Source organism: Gopherus flavomarginatus, chromosome 16, assembly GCF_025201925.1.
Source record: "Gopherus flavomarginatus isolate rGopFla2 chromosome 16, rGopFla2.mat.asm, whole genome shotgun sequence".
Lineage (NCBI taxonomy): Eukaryota > Metazoa > Chordata > Testudines > Testudinidae > Gopherus > Gopherus flavomarginatus.
In genome coordinates, this window is record NC_066632.1 from 15290255 (window position 1) to 15298332 (window position 8078).

General features: G+C 45.4%; 1 long non-coding RNA gene across 1 annotated transcript; it reads left to right on the forward strand.

Moving 5' to 3' along the window:
• Nucleotides 1-364: 364 nt before the first annotated feature.
• On the forward strand, nt 365-2719 carry LOC127035745 (uncharacterized). Its single transcript, XR_007769907.1, has 2 exons — nt 365-560; nt 2043-2719. It is a non-coding gene; the product is annotated as an uncharacterized LOC127035745 (long non-coding RNA).
• Nucleotides 2720-8078: the final 5359 nt, after the last annotated feature.

Sequence of the window (8078 nt, forward strand, 5' to 3'; positions counted from 1 at the left end):
CTTATGTGGAGGGTCTCATTGAGGGGCTGGGTACAGTCTATGTTATGTTGCCAACAGATTGGAAACACCTGTTCCGAATGATTTTATCTCCTGCCCAGTACTGTGTATGGGACAGTGAGTTCCGGGCTGCAGCATTGGCTTGCTCCTCTGCACTGAACACTCCTGAACAAATTTATGGGTCGGGGCAGTTTGCAGAGGTGGATGCGCAATTGGTGCTCCCGGCAGAGTCTTTCAAACGCACCGCACTTTCCGTCATGCGGGCGTTTCGTCGCGTTCCCATAACTGGCAAGCCCTTGTCGTCCTTCACTAGTATTAGACAGGGGTCCTCTGAGCCTTTTCACCAGTTTGTAGATAGATTAAAAGAAGCCACAGGCAGCCGACCTGGACTGGAATCTCTGAAAGAGACGCCGCAGGAGATTCCAGGGTGTAAAAGAACAGCCCTCCCAAGAGCAGAAGCATGTTGGAAATTCTGGACAAGCTGTATACAGGATAATCTCCCTTCCACCTCTCCCCCTCCTCTGAACATTATACACAGAAGTGGCCAGTCGGGACGTACCTGTGTAAGTATGAAAGGAGCTTCGGGCTTGGGGCATTAATATTTTCCTGAGTGCTGTGGGAGCGTTCCCAACACTCTCCATTGTTGTTTTATTATTTTATTAATGAAGCTTTAAAATTCAGTCATATGGTGTGTTTTCTTTATCTTCCCCCAGCGATCCTGTAGTGTCAGCCTGATCACCTGACACGAGGGATAGATTGGTAACAGAAATTTGTCACAGTTTGGTGAGCAATTAAGAAGGGGGGAGCACTGCAGAATTTACACCATCTATTTGTTTTACCCTTGTTATTTTGTGTTTGCTTTGCTTGGTACTGTTGGTGCTATATGTTGAGAATTGCATGAGTAAAAGTATGCCTTAATAGGATAAGAAAATGCTATTTGGTTTTGGTTCTGTTCTGTTTAACCGGTTATTGTTGTTTTTCTGCTCTGTATACATTTGGGTGTTAGGAGTGTGGGCGGAACTGAACCTCTCGTTCGTAATTCCTTGGAGTGGAAGCCATGAGTGCGAGGAAGCTCTGAGGTTGAATTGAGATCCTTCTGTCCCGTCCCCTGTAGCGGTCAGTGTATAGAAGTGGGAAAGTCTGACTTAGACTGTAATTCCCTCTGCGCTCTGTGTAATTTCTTTTTTCTGTTTGAGTGTCAGCAGACAGATTGATGGGTCTCTGGTAAACCCTCTAAAGCGGTTTGGATTATATGTTAAGTAAATGGCCTTTACCTGGTGTTCAAAAAGGAATGTCAAGAGGAAATTAAATAGTTAAACGCCAATGGACTATGCGTTTTTGTCCAGGTGGCAAGCCTCATGAAGGAGGACTCGGGTAGTCTTGTGAGTAAAAAGGTTTAAGGGAAAAGACCAGGAGGGGTGGGGGCTAGTTAAGAAGCCCACCCTCCTAGCTGAACTGGTAGTGGAACAAGTTGGTGCCCATGGAAGGGACGGTTCAGCAAGAAAAGCAGGATCGGGCCCAGGCAGACAGGCAACAGAGAGAGAGATTGGAAAGCGGGTTGGAAAACTTTAAGGGTGTAGTGGAAGGAAGGAGTCAGTAAGTGTAAGCATGGGGATTTCAAATACCCAGGACTTACTTGGCATGGTGATTTAGGTTGATAAAAGTGTCTGTTGGGAGACAAGCAAGTGATTTAAGGGAGAGTGAGGAGTTAACTCTGTAGTTGCTGGAGGAAACAGCAGTTGAACTTTGTAAAAATGCTAAAGAAAAGGGCTCTTGGTGTCTGCGGAATGTTTGTAAATAAATTTGGGCAAAGAAATTATTGGATTGCTATTATTTGGTTTGGCTATGAACAATTTAGTTAAATTAGCTGAAGAATGTATACAGTGTTATGTAATTGAAAACCTAGGCTGCTTATGAAACAAATATATGAAAATATGGGGTAATTCCTCTGTTTTTGCCTGAAGTCAACAAGGGTATTTGTATATTTCAAGCGATGATTGTCTGCCCAGAAGGGGTGGGTAGACCTCTGTTTTTTTGTCTTTCAGATAATCAGAGAAAACTGATGCCAGCTGAACAGCATTCAACGTATCATGCATTTACTGGCACAACAGGAATTATGTTTTGTGTTCTATGTCCTGTCTTGTGGTGTTTGTCTCGTGGCCAAAATTGTTGTGTTTAATATTTTTATAGGATAGTCTAGTTAAAATTAAATAGAAGGGTTAAATGCAGATACTTGTTTTATTCAACTTTGGAATACAAGGTGTTTGGATAAATCAGGAGAATGTGATACACTAAAGTCTAATGCATTTGCTTAAGTAAGAAAAAGAAGCTTCATTGGCCAAATTGTTAATTAAAGAAATTGTTGTTATAATTTGCATGCCAACGGTCTTTGAAAGCAAAGACATGAAAAGTTAACCCACTCCCCATATTGTACATGGGATCTTTCTGGCTACCTCAAATTTCTAGCCAGAGGGCTGGGGATGGTGGAAGGCTATTGGACTAGAGGTTGAATTGAATGAACTCCTCAAAGTGGGTGTGCTTGTTCTAGCTCGTTGCTCCAAAGTTCTGTAATAAGGTTATTTTAGTAAAAGAGTATGTGTGGCATATATTAAATAATAAGACTAATGTACTGTATAATGGCAATGTTTACGTGTTCGTTGTTGGGAAAAGGTGTATAAGTGAAGAGTGAAAGTTTCCTTTGCAGGTTAAAGGAAGCCAAAAAGGGGGAAGAAAAAAAAGAACAGAATGAGTTAACTGAAAAGAAAAAAGTAGCTAGGAGACTGTAGATAAGACACTGTCTCCATTCAAGGACACTGCTCACAGCTAAGACTTGGCTGATGACCAAGGAAAGGGGGGTGGGGCGTGAATGTGCCCAAGCAACTATGAGATCTGCAAAACACTGCCAGGCACTAATGAAATGTGTTAAGTTTCTTTTCTCACGGGTAAAGAAGCGCTACCCAAAGACCGAATCAGCCCTTGCCTTCTCGGATGCCCTTCAACTAGCCCTGGCAGGCTTTGTGGGCTCCCTGTCCTATCATATTTAGAAAGATCCTCGCCTGCATGCCATTTGTTACATTCCCACTGTATTTCGTAATCTTTGCCAGCAAACCCCCATAATTGATGCGCTTACAGTATTCACTGATGGCTGCCCAACCCGTGGTGTTGTTTCTTGGCGTACTGCCACGCAATGGCACTCGCGGTTTACCACTCCTCAAACAAGCCCTCAACGGGCAGAACTTGCTGCCCTTTGTTTAGCCTTTTCTCATTTTTCCATTGTCCCCCTTAATGTTATTACAGATAGCCTTTATGTTGCTAACGTTGGTACCGCTATAGCTGACAACAGATAATGGGCCAGCTTACTGCTCTCAACAAATTGCTGCCTTCTGCTCCCGTTGGGGCGTTGTGCACACCTTTGGCATCCCCTATAATTCACAGGGCCAAGCTATCGTTGAGCGCGCGAATCGTACCCTCAAAACAGCTCTCCTCCAACAAAAAACAAAAGGGGGAATCCCGCCCACGCTGCCCGACAAGGAGGAGTGGTTAGCACATGTTCTTTATACAATCAATCATTTAAATCTTGTTTTTGATGGTGCCCATTATATCTCCCGTTTACAGAAACACTTTAGGTGCAAGGAAGAACTCCCCACCCCTAAAGTAACGTATAGACAACTCCCTGGAACCACGTGGAGTGCCCCAGTCCCCTTGATTACCTGGGGGCGGGGGTACGCAGCCGTTAACATACCTAAGGGGCCTGTGTGGGTCCCAGCCCGTTACATCCGTCCGTGGAAAGAGGACCCCACAGCATGGCGTGGCACCAGGGTCTTAACAATCCCATTCCTGATTTCAATCAGTTATTAACAACAACAGTTAACGCTGTCTCAAGAACGGCGCCGCAGTACTCCCAATGCACCAGTGACATGGGTACAAACAAAGTCCCTCCCACAGCAAGCTGAGCGTCTGCTGGAACAGCAAGAAAAGGAGAAAACCCCAGAGAATTTGTTAACTGCTTTTATTGCTTGCCTAAATGCTAATTCTTGTGTGATGTTATGTATAATGCCTTGGCCACCTCCTTGGTTGGCATACCTGGCTTAATAATTAGTAATAGTAAAAATCTTAATTGGTTAGCTTGCTCAGCGGTTAAAGCTCTTAATGCCACGTCTATTGCAGTGGCATTGCTTAATGAGGAGCAAACAGAGCTGTGTCATGGAATTTTGCAAAATAGAGCTGCCATTGATTATCTTCTTTTGCTACATCACTATGGTTGTGAAAAAATTAATGATATGTGTTGTTTTAATATTTCTGATCACTCCCATGCTATTAATAATCAAATAGCTTTAATCAAAAATCTTACTGCTCAAATTCGAATTCACAATGACCCATTCTCCTCCTGGTGGGACTGGCTATCTAGCTGGCTACCAGGATGGGGTTGGTTACATCAGGTAATAACCTATGGAGGACTTTGCCTTTTATTCCTCATACTCACCTGCTGTAGCGTTCAGTGTATTCCCTCCTTAATTTCATTGTGCACCCAAGGGTGCCCTTGGGCAAGAAAAAAACCTGCCCTTCCCTTCTAAAAAGTAAAGGGGGAGATGTAGGGATTGATCCTGGCTGGCAAACCACCAGATAGTTAATCCCTGCAACCCCCCGTTACCCCCCCTGATCATAAGACCAGGCAAGTACAGCACTACATGCCTGAGTAGAATGAAAAACATAGCACGTCACGCTTGCAAGCAGCGGGTGAGAAGCAGGGAGATAAGGGAGATCCTCCGCCAGTAAGAAACAAGTAAACAAGGCTGTGATTCATGCTGATTCATGCTGACAATGTAACCAGAAAGAATAAAAGGGCTGCCACGCCGGCTAACGGGGCGCCTTCCTGAGCAAACAAGCTGTCTGTGTCTGGTTCCTTCCCGCAGATCCCTCCTTTACTTACAGAGACACATTATAGCTATGGGTATGGAAGTGAAGGGGCTGCACAGCAGATATAATTCCCACCCCTAGCAGCAAGTGGTCAGGGAGGGGTTCTGTTCTCCTGACATGCCAGCCAAAAGAACTGTGGGGAAACTCTGTAAACCCACCAATGTGGAGCACCTCCTCATGATGTGACCCACAATTTCAGCAATTCTGCCTAACTCCCTTCTTCAGTGGTCTAGTGTGGTGAGGACTTGACCCTCCAGTCAGACCAGGCTGTATTTCTACCTCTTCTGGGGTAGAGACATTCAAAACAAGAGATGTCCAATGGAATAATGGCAACTAACATCTTTCACCCCACCTGGGCTCCTCTTCACTCTCACTCCTTTTCCAGAAAAGCTGTTCCTACCAGGACTGCTTCCCTGAAGTCCTTGCTCCTTTTTCAACCCCCACAGCAGCAGATCCAGGCATCAGCACTCCAAGCACAGGCCTGGGGCGTCAAGCTGCGGGGGGCGCCCTGCTGGTCCCTGTGAGGGCAGCAATCAGGCAGCCTTCAGCGGCTTGCCTGCAGGAGGTCCGCCGGTCCCGCGGATTCAGTGTACCCACCGCCGAATCCGTGAGACCGGCAGACCTCCCGCAGGCATGCCGCCGAATCCGTGGGACCGGCAGACCTCCTGCAGGCAAGCCGCCGAAGGCAGCCTGACTGCCATGCTTGGGGCGGCAAAAAAGCTAGAGCCACCCCTGAATGCCCAACACATGAGTCAACACCACTCTTGTAGTTTTTCCACAGTTTTCCCTCTAACTGTCTCCTGACAAGCCCTTCCCACAAAGAAGGAACTGCAACCCACCTTTCTCCTGGGTCTCCTTCCTTTTAACTCCGCCCTGGGCCTGATCAGTGTGTCAAAGGAAAACTAGTAGAGCTCTCTGGCGCTAGTTAACTCCTTCTTGGTCAGTGGAGATGGAAATATACCACGCTCTGAACACTCTAACTGAAGCACAGTGCCTCCTGGGACTCCCTCTGGGCTGCATAGCATAGTAAGGCCCTGATTCACTGCACATTGGCACAGTGCCCTGCTGAGTTCAGTGAGGCTCTATGTGGGCACATAAATGGCAGGATTGGGCCCTAAACTCCTCAGCATGAGTAAGGGTGGCAGAATCAGGCCCATGCTATTGTGATTCTCTAATGACATCAGTTCATGCAAGATTTTTTAAAAAATATGTTGAAAGTGTCGCAAATACTTAGTTTGGAAATGAAACCGTAGAAAAGCTGGAAATCCTTCAGGAGAGAGAGAGAGTGTGTGTTTGTGTGTGTGTGCAACGTCATTTCATTCTGTTCCCAGGTCCTAAATATTTCCAATCTTTTTTAAATGACATTCCCTATTTGACCCATAGTCCAACAGTCCATGTTTCCTGCTCAGATACAGAGACTGTAGCAGACATACAAAACTAAACCAGCTGATCGAAGAGTTTGAACAACCTTTTCTTGATGTGCGCGGGAATCTGATCCAGCTGATGTCACTAAGTTCCTCTCTGCTTCTTGTCTCTCTGTTCCTAAGGTGCAGCCTGGCATTAATTCCCAGAGAGTGCATGCCTCTCTTTGCAGTGTGCGAAGATGTCCTCGCCAAAGAAGGTGCACTTATAAAAGATTTAAGGATAAAGAAAGAAACTTGCACCAGGTTTCTGCCACAGGGCGTCTTTCTTCATTGCACTTCAAGAGCAGCAGACTGAGGAAGTGGTGTCTGTGTGAGTGAGTGAGTGAGTGAGTGACAGACACTTCTAGTCATTTAATGAAACAGAGCAATGCCTCATAAAACACAATATGATGCCCCCAGGAAAGAGGCATCTGCAATCTGTCTAACAAGCGCTCATTCAGTACACTACACTGCACGGTGTTCATTTTGTGTCATTTCCCAAATTGTGATGGACAAGGATATATATTTCTTCTGAGGGAAAGGAATAATTCAATTTACAGACGTTTAGTGTAAAGCACTCCAGAAACCAGAGTAGAACAGCTGTCTGTTCTATCTGTACCAATTTAATTTAATTTAATTTAATTTAATTGAAAAGAAGGGGGGGCACTACAGAGAGGAATGTGTCGAAAAGAGGAAGGGCCATAATCCCATACCGTTCTGCGGAGTACATGCGATACTATAGGCGCTTTAGGGCAGGGATGTAGCAAGCTGGTGTGTAATGGTTGGGCTGAGTGATAGTTTAGTTGGCTCTGATTACAGACTGTCTTGCTCTCTGGCCTTCCTACTGTGCCCCTTCCTTCCAATTTCTCCAAAATACGGAGTCTCATACCTTGCCTGCCACTGATAATATCCACTCCCTCTTTGAATCTGCCCACTAGTTTTCTCTTCCTTTCTGCATCAAATTAAAGCTCGTTGTTCCAGTTTTCAAGGCTGTACCTATTCCAGCCACTTTTCTATCTGTGCACCTCTGCTAGTGTTAGCAACAGTGGAAGCTGAATGTAGGCAGGGCAGAGGAAACTGTGATATAGACTAGATGGAATGGCCATAAAAAACACACTACAGCTCCCACCTTTGCTAGCATTGGTGGTAAATTACAGTTATGAAGTTTGCTTGTGTGGAAAAGTTCCTACACCATAAACTGCACAAACTGGATCAGATACACTAAGAACCACTTGAAACCTTTGCTCATTTTGAGAATCAAATTTTGGCTGGAATCAATAGTGTAAGGGGGTTGGTGTTCAATGATGGAAGATGTCTTCGTATTGTTTTGAAAGCAGAATTGGAAGTAGCTGTGTTGGAAGTCTTGTGAATTTTATTAATGAAATATCCAGCCTCATTGTGCAGACTCCAAATGAGACTGGGTCTGACATTACAATACATTTTGAAAATGGCATCTCCTTGGTTAGGCATTGAGAAAGAATATGCAATGCCAATGAAGAAAGGAATTGCCATAGCAGATCAGAACAGTGGTCCCTACCATCTTGTATCTTGTTTCCAGCAGTGGTCAGCGCCGGGCACTTTAGGTGCAGGAAACTCTGCAATAGGCAGCTATGGAATAACCTGTCCATTAGGAAAGTGTGATGGCATCCCCGGGTGCAGCCTGGGACTGTGGGACCGCTGTGCCCTCTTAACTCTCCAGCCTGGGCCGTCTCTCACAATGCTTTGCTGGTGACGAGCAGCAAACTCCTCCATGTGCTGTTA